This window comes from Etheostoma spectabile, chromosome 7, assembly GCF_008692095.1.
Source record: "Etheostoma spectabile isolate EspeVRDwgs_2016 chromosome 7, UIUC_Espe_1.0, whole genome shotgun sequence".
Lineage (NCBI taxonomy): Eukaryota > Metazoa > Chordata > Actinopteri > Perciformes > Percidae > Etheostoma > Etheostoma spectabile.
The window spans coordinates 4,158,164-4,166,892 of record NC_045739.1 but is presented as its reverse complement, the minus strand read 5'-3'; positions in this window follow the sequence as shown (position 1 = coordinate 4,166,892).

Below are 8,729 nucleotides of genomic sequence, written 5' to 3'. Positions count from 1 at the left end.
CAGTATGCAGCTCAACACTCTTAAACGGACTAGTATGAACAGGATGAAGCTAACAGCTTTCACTTTGTTAATCCAAATATGGGAGTATATTTTAGATGGGAGACCTCCACCTTGACTTGTGCAATTTGACTGGTAGGTCATTCTAAGCATGATATCTGCATCTGTGGATGGTGAGCAATGAGCACAACACAGAGGAGAGACACCTGCAGCTCACTGCTAATGTGTTGTGTAGTTTCAGAGTAATGGGTTTTCTCTGGGCAATCAGACAGCATGATGGATCAGTGGGAACTAGAGAGGCAGGCTGGAGCTCTGCAGGGTCAATACAAGGACAGGAGTTCACACACACCCACACTCTCCATCACACACATGCACAATGATAGCTGTATCCTCAACCCAAACGTACATGACCTGAGTCCAACAGCAGGAACCAACTAAGGCGAGGGAGAAAAAAAAATCACTATTCCACTATTTTTTTCTTTAATTCTTCCCCTTCATCCAATGAGGATAAATCTCTAGCTGAATCATCAGTATTATGTGTAATTTCCATATAAATTAGCTTCATTAAAAGGGGAGTACTTTCTTATTTAACGAAGCTCATTTGAAATTCTGTATTTAATAAGACATGCAATCCCAGACTTGCAGACTAATAGCCAACAATTAGGAATGGAGCGTGTGTGTGCGCGCGCGCCTTTGTGTTTGTAAATGTGTGTGTCTGTGTAATCTCTTAGTAACGTTGTCATCCCTCCGTGATATTTTTGTTTATTGTCCCAAACGAGCAAATTGGGCAGCAGCTGCTCTTCTAGCCAGGTTTACTTGCAGTGACCCATGAAGCACAATGGAGATCTAAGACGTTTGTGAGCTCACGGCTGTTTGTGAGCGAGCAGACGAGAGGGGAGTGTGTAGCAGGTGTAGACCAATGAAGGACAGAGTGTAGCAGGGGTGAAAACATCTGGAGGGATTAGAGGCATGGGAATGAAAAGCAGACGGAGGGAGTGAAGACAAAATGGTAAAGGAAGTGGGAAGAAGAGAAACAGACAAACGGAGAGCACTGTCAAGCAGAGTGCTATGATTTACAGTAGAACGAAGCAGAATAATGGATGGAAGAGTGTGTGTATTGTGAAGAGGAGAGCAGTGCCCTATCAATGTCCATCAGAGCCGGCAAATGCAAATTAGATGCAGAGGAAAGGTGGAGGAAAAAAAAGAGGCTAGAGACAACAGTGAGATGAATAAGCGACTAATGACTGGATGGGATGAAAATGGGATGTTAGTAGGTATATTTTCATCCAACCTTTATTAAATGGATTTTTCCACGACCTTATTCATTATCCAGCTTTCTATCAGTTGGTGTGTGCACGTTTATGTTTATGTTATTATATTAATTAGCCGAGTCAATTTAGAACAAGGTCTTATTTAGTAATGACTTGGCAATTTAAAGCAAACTACGTTTTGATGCAAAATTGAGGGAAAGGCGAAAAGAAGAGTAACAATATGAGACAAAAAATAATCAAAAGGCTATGAAGCTAAACATTACTGCTTGTGTGTGGAAGTTCATTAATGGCAATACAATTGAAAGAGCATAACAATTTTTTTAATTGAAATCACTTTTCAAGTCAAGATTTAAAATCACAGATCAAGTTATGAGAATAACCAGGGACAGAACTGAGTGTAATAAAAATCTGAGAAACCTTGTCACAAGAATTGAAGAACCAGGGCCTCATTTGTTGGATATCTTGTTGCACATGTCTTGGTACCCCTGTGAAAAGTTCAGGGGCGCCGCTGAGTGTGTTAGCCGTTAGTTTGCCAGCTACACGCCAACTAGCCCTGTAAGTAGTCACTTTGTCACCAAGCCTCAAGCAATGGCTATTTTATGAAAAAGGGCATTTTTTGTTGTTGGCCCGGTCACATTTGTTTCTGGTGTGACCCCACCATCATGTCACCTCCCAGCATGGTCCATTAGCTTTGTCATTTGTCTCCAGACACCAACAGTGAAATACATAGATACAAGTTGAAAAAGCCAGCGTATAGATATATCCTCCTAAAAACTTAAACTCCTGTGCCAAAACTGCTGGGGAAATTGAGATCACATGTTACACTGAATGCACACAAAATCAGGATGTTGCACTTAAAACTTGTGTCACGCTTCCAAAGCTGTCTGTGTGAGCTCTCAAACCTGCATTGAATACAGCCTTTGTATTCATTTGTTCTGTGCTCTCTCAATAGCTCTGCAGTTAATAAACTGACCTATATATGGACATTATGTTTTTTTAAGAGCTTTTGTACTATTGTGGTGAGTCCTTACAGCTGTTTGCAAGACAAAGGCAAAACATGAGTGTGTGGCGTGTTGCAGTGCAAGCCAGTGAAGAACTCTGTTATGGAGTCAGCACGTGTCCCTTTTTTTGCCTCAGGCGTTCTTGTTGAGCAACACAGAAATCAACAAAATATGTAGAGGGAATATGATTTATGCTCGTCCTCTAGACTGTGGAACGTTTTCTTGTGTGTTTGAATGTGGCTGTGCACTCAAAAGCTGTGCATCTGGAACATGAATCTTAACACACCTACATGCATGTGCATTCACACACACACATGGCCCAGCCGGTAACTGGGACAGCTGACAGTGCTAGCAGGGTCACGTGTGTTTATACAGTCTCATCTGTTCCTCCGTTGCCTGAACTCTCTTGGTAACACTCGGTCTGTGCACTCTTCCACGGTGACAATAAACACACAACGCCAGGCTCCATCTTCTCCATCTCAGTCATGCCTCCGCAGCCTTTGAGGGTTTTGTTTTTCCAAACAGAAACTTTATCGTCCCTTGAGGCTTTCCAGTCAGTGATTCTACAACTGCCCCCGTTTTTGCTTTATCTGTTCAATCATGTTGTATTGATTTTGCATTGGATGATGCTGAGGTACGTTTCACAACCAGAAATGGAGGCAGTGGGTGATGGATAAGTGGGACAGGAGCATATGGCATATGATGTCAAACCAATTGTTTCTCACAGCTCCACCTTTATCTTTCCTCCTTTGTCTCTTTTTTAAAATACAAGTTTATATATATATATATATATGTATATATATAATATATATATTTATGTATATATATTAATGCAAGTGCATATCACTTCAGCTTCAGAGTCCAAATTGGGTGCTGATGGTGGAAACTAATGTTAAGAAAAACATATCATAGGCAAGCATCAAGGTGCATAGTAAATGTATGCACCACTATTCATAGTGTGTATATTTACATATATAGTACATACAAATAGGGCTGCAACTAATGGTTATTTTAATTGTTGACTTACCTACTAGTTATTTTAAGACAAAGCTGGAACTAGGGAATGTTTGGGATTTTTGTTACGATTAATATAATTGCAACAGCATTTTCTGCCTATGGGTTGCTTCTTTTCTGTCCCTCTCTCACATCTGTGTGTGTGTGTGTGTGTGTGTGTGTGTGTGTGTGTGTGTGTGTGTGTGTGTGTGTGTGTGTGTGTGTGTGTGTGTGTGTGTGTTGCGCGATGCATGCTGGTAGCTGTTCCACTACTCTCCTGAAGCCTGGTCCCTACCTGTTTAGAATTTTAATCAGCTTCCCACTTCCTCTGACTTTCCCAACAACTTTCTTTGCAGTCCCCTAAATTTTCATCTAACAATAAACTGTATGCTGGTAAATAAAACATGATCATCTTCTGTCAGCACTGTAAACATTTAACAGATTGATATCCAGCAGTAAGTGTGCTTCATTGCATCTTTGAAGATTATGGTCAAGTTGAACTCTGTTGGTTGCGTGTGTAGTGTACGTGTATGTGTTTCTTCGCATTACATTTCATTTTCTGCCATTTCCGTTTTCTTTTAGCCTCAGGCAACAATATGGAATTTTCCAAATGATCGACAATAAGTACCATAATAATGTGGTTTCAAATATTGTGGAACTGCAAACTAAAGTCAGCTGGCTACAATAAAACAGTTCTCGACTGGTTCACTTTATCAGGAAAAGGCCTAATGAATATAAGTGTTTCAAGTGCAATAGCGGCATAGCAGGCAGATAGTCTCTAAAGGCGGTAATAATTCCAAATAACAATATTTTCGAATACATTTTTTTGTAAGCAAAGTTCTGAAACAAATGGTCTGAATACCACTAATAATCTAATTGCAGCTTTGCCCTTCATGCATAGTCATTTTGTTAAAGTGTACCAAGAATAACCCAAGGATAAATAATGTCTGTTAAGGACCACGCCAGGGGTTCTGCCTGCTTTAGCCCATTTGGCACAAGCATGCTTTACATTTCTGCCAACCATTGTCCAAATCATACAGTAATGTCTTTTTTCTACCTTCGACGCAGCCATTACTTTCCTCTCATTTTCATATGGAATGAAAATCAACTTGTGCTTTGTAGCTGCATAGCTAAAATGTGGACAAATACTGTTATGCTCCTTTAACAAATGGAAGACATTAATAAAAATGATGATTACCTTATCTACATTATTTTAATTTTAGTTATAAAATTGTCTCCAAGATGAAAGTAGTGCAGTGGTCTCGAGCCTTAAAGACCACCAGTGGGATGTGGTTGGGTGTGGAGAGAAGTGTGCTCTGTTGCACACGTACAACCATTTTCCCACCAAAATTAGGGCGTATATGCAGGGTTTTGAAACATGGGAAAACCTGCTAAAAATAGGCGATAGACTCCTTTCCCATTGGCAGTAGAAGAGTTTGCCTTTCTGTTTTGTTTTTCTGGTGTGTGTCAAGTTCAACGTCACACATGTGCTGGAAAACAGGGTTAGTAAACATTAAAAAGCAGCATGAAGGCCAGTGAAAATGTCAATATGGTCACTTCTTTTATATCTGTTACTTATTCAGTCTCTCTTTCAAACTCGGTGCTGACTAATTTGGTTGATGTTCGAGCGCTTGCACTGAGACAGATGGAATTTGTGTCTGAGAAGACAAAGAGTTGTAGCATTTTGCCGGAAAAGAGGCAAAGATTAGCGTGTCCATCCGGGTGTCATGTTTCCATCACTGCCGATCAGAGCTGGAGCCGATAAATACCCATGACTACTGCACAGTTATTTTGTCCAATTGTAATCTTCACTTCTAAAGAAAAAAGCCAGATGTAATTTAGTGAGTTTTTGAGGGGGGGTTTTGTCCAGTGGAAAAGCGGCTTTAGTGATGTTACAGTGTACTACTGACACACTGGAGTACACTTCTTCATCCCTGCAGCATTGTAGGTCAACAGAAACAGGATTTTCTCGGGGATGTTAAGTACACTCAGTTTTACAAATTAAGTCCAGCTGTTCTGCTCAGTCCTACTCATTCTGTGAAGTCAGTTGTGTGAGCGTTCCAAAACTTAAAGTGCCCATATTATGAAAAAAAAATGTCTTTTCTATTTTTTTATTTGGGGTGTTATTTTGTGTTTCTGGTACTTCCACACGCAAACAAACTTGGGAAAAAAAACTATCCATGCTGTTTTGAGTGAGACGCGGTTTCTGAATGTCCTCTGCCTTCAGTCTCCGGGTGAGCTGTTCAAAATCTGCACGGCTTTCTACGTCACTAGTCGAGATGAGGTGGCTAACCGTATCATACTAGCGCTAGCATGCTAGCTCGTTCTCAATGGCAAAACACTGCTACACTGGTGCACCATAATCTTCAAAAGAACTACTCACATGTCCCTGTTCTCCAGGTATTGCAGAAGTGCCCCTCGTTTAGAAGAAGTCTCCCAGCTAATCCTGCTTGTACTGACCAAAGCTGGAGAACGAGTAGCTAACTGATGTGATCTTATCTGGCTCTTGTGCATTGCAACTCCCAACAAAGATAGCACAGAAGAGAGAGGTCTCACTCTGTAGGTAAAACAGAGACCTAAACACACAGCATGAAAACAGGATCTGCAGTACAACAAAAACATGGTGTTTTTGATAATGAAACCATGTAAACCTATTCTGGTACAACCTCAAAATACAATTATGAAAACAACCTGAAAATGAGCATAATATTGGCGCTTTAAATAAAAGAACCCTGATGACATCATCAGGTCGCCCAACTTTATGGAAGTGCAATGCTGCTTTCTGGTACTCTTTAATGATAGTCATGTTAAACAGTCAACACACTCTCTCTTTTCAACCTTATACCTGCATTTATATTTTACACATTGGTTCAGTGCAGCCTGCCAATGGACTCGAATGTGCTCCAAGTCTAATTTATTTTAAAGAAGGCTTAAAACTGTAAATCCTTTGGCTAGGACTTTTCCCTGTAATTATGTCTCTGAGTGTGAGTGTGTGTGAGAGTGTGTGTGTGTGTGTGTGTGTATTGCAGGGTTACAGTGCAACACAATTGTTTCAGATCGGTTGTTTTTGTAAAATGAACAGTTGTGTGCATATTCTAATCACATTTTTCTTCTCCTTAGTGGTTCTTTTAGTATTGCCTGATGAATTTTACCTGACCCATGAGGCTAATTGCTTTAAGCCTTTTCTACAACCCTATTTCAACATCTTCGCACTCTCAGCAGTCTTTTCTCTGTCTTGAATAACCTCCTTCCCTCTTTTACCCAGCCAAAGGTGGTGTACGTTTACCTTATTTTAACTCCCTCTGTGTTCCTTTGAGCTACAAGACTTCCTCTTCTCCATCACATTGACAATCCCACAGCTGCTTTGTCTCTCCCCTTTTCATACTTTGTGTTTCTTTGAAAACCTATAGGTTTTCTCAGCTACCATTCTCTTCAGGCAATAGGCACAATTTATCATTATCTGTGATCTTGTCTCTGCGTCTTCTTAAACTGCCTTAAACTAAACTTGTCATCTTGTCTCACTTGTCTCTTACCTTCCTGTTCTCATCTTCTTTCATTCCCACTGTCATCGACACAACAGGATCCTTAGCCTACTCACTCTGTGTGTGAGTGCGTGCGTGCATGCGTGCGTGTGCGTGTGCGTGTGCGTGTGTGTGTGTGTGTGTGTGTGTTTTAGACGCCAGTTTGGTGCTATCAGTGCCTGCCTTGTATATCTTGGCAGCAGTCAGGGCACTGTGCCGACGTGTCCCAGTTCATAGGCCAGCCGGCTCCGAAGTCACGGCTCCACGCTGACCCTGCCAGCTCACATATGGAGACCACATATGGACCTCATCTATAAGAGATAGGAGGCCTGAAGGAGCCACAGTCCCTCCGGTGAAACAAACCAAGTTCACAGAAGGCTGGCTCCTGTAAAAAAAATAAAGTAATCATAATAACGAAAGCCTGCAGGATGTGAAGTGAATTTAGGTGTGTTTTGTATGGGGAAGGGAAAAACCTGAATTTTTGATAGAAAAAAACAAGATACTGAAGAAATTATCTATAAAAAGCCCCCCTGATTTTTGTATACAAAAAAAAACATTAGTTGGGGCCATGTAAATTTTCAAGATTTTTTTTATTCATGTGTGGCCAATTTAAATTTGGAGGATTTAAGGTTTTAAATTTAGTTTGGGGGCTTTTTTAAAGTGATTCAGCTGAGGGTTTCTGTTTTACAAAGACCAAAATATGACAACAGTTCTTACCCTTTGATGTTTAAAAGATCAAAAATTATTTTTTAAACCCCTTATTTAACATTTTGTTTGGAAAAAGCTACCAGCACATTTTCTCAAATGATGGTCGACAAAATCGTTAATAAAATTTAAAAAAAGAAAATCCTGATGAAAAGAGAAAACAATTATTGATTGACAGGAAAATTTTCTATTGTAAAAGAAAATTGCAGGGGGAAATATCGATTATTAATTAAGTAAAAGTAGCAAAACAAAGGAGAAATACTTTAAACAAAAGTTTTGATTTAAAAATGTATTTAAGGTCCCAAAAAGTATTAGTATTATAAAGTATATTAAAATTCCAAATACCGAGACATTTTTTTCAGTAAAGCCATTCAGAAAAGTATTATTCAAAAATTATTAATGGAAAAAACTGCTCCTAAAAATTTGAAAGTTTTTATTTATATTTTTTCTTGTGAAAAATGGATGTTTATTCTTCAGCCTTAAAGTTATTGGGCCATAAAAAGGCTTTGAAGATGAAGGCCAATCTAGTTTTTTTGAAATTTAGTTCTAACTACAAATTTATACTTAAAAGGTTTTTGCGATATTCTTGAATGAATGACAGTGTGGGGTTTTCTTCTCCATTCTAGGAGCAGGGGTTTACGAAAATTCATGTAGTAGAAAATCAAGAACAGACCTTTGGTCTGAATATTGGCATGTGTCTTTAAACATGACGATTTGTAAACTCGCACTGTGGTACTTCTTTACGGTAAAGTGGAAAAAAAACATCCGATTTGTGTTCAGGTGGATAATCAGAATCGGTTTATGCCCAAATAGGTTTTTAAATACAAAAACTTGTTTGGGAGGCTATAGGGGCAAACACTTGTATCTTAGTGTAGTCATGCAAGTCCTTTTCTAAACGCTTAAACTGGAGCTACAGCTTTTCATATTTCCTACCCCGCCAATATCACCAGTGCAATTTACTTACTCGACGGAATATGTTATTTGCATTTGGTAAAGCATTTTGGTTGTGTGGTCCTTTGCGCAATGACAATAAAGTTGAATCTAATCTAGGCTAATAATGTAAGGAAATTAACTGAAAAAAAGGATCTGTAAAAGTGTAACCACAACATTTTTTAAAAATAAAAAGGTTTTTTTTTAGAAAAGGTTTGCGAAGTTAAGTGGAAGATTTTAAGAAACCCCCGGTGGTCCCTTAAGAGGGTAAACTTAATACGGCACACAAAGAGACTTTTAAATTTACCAAA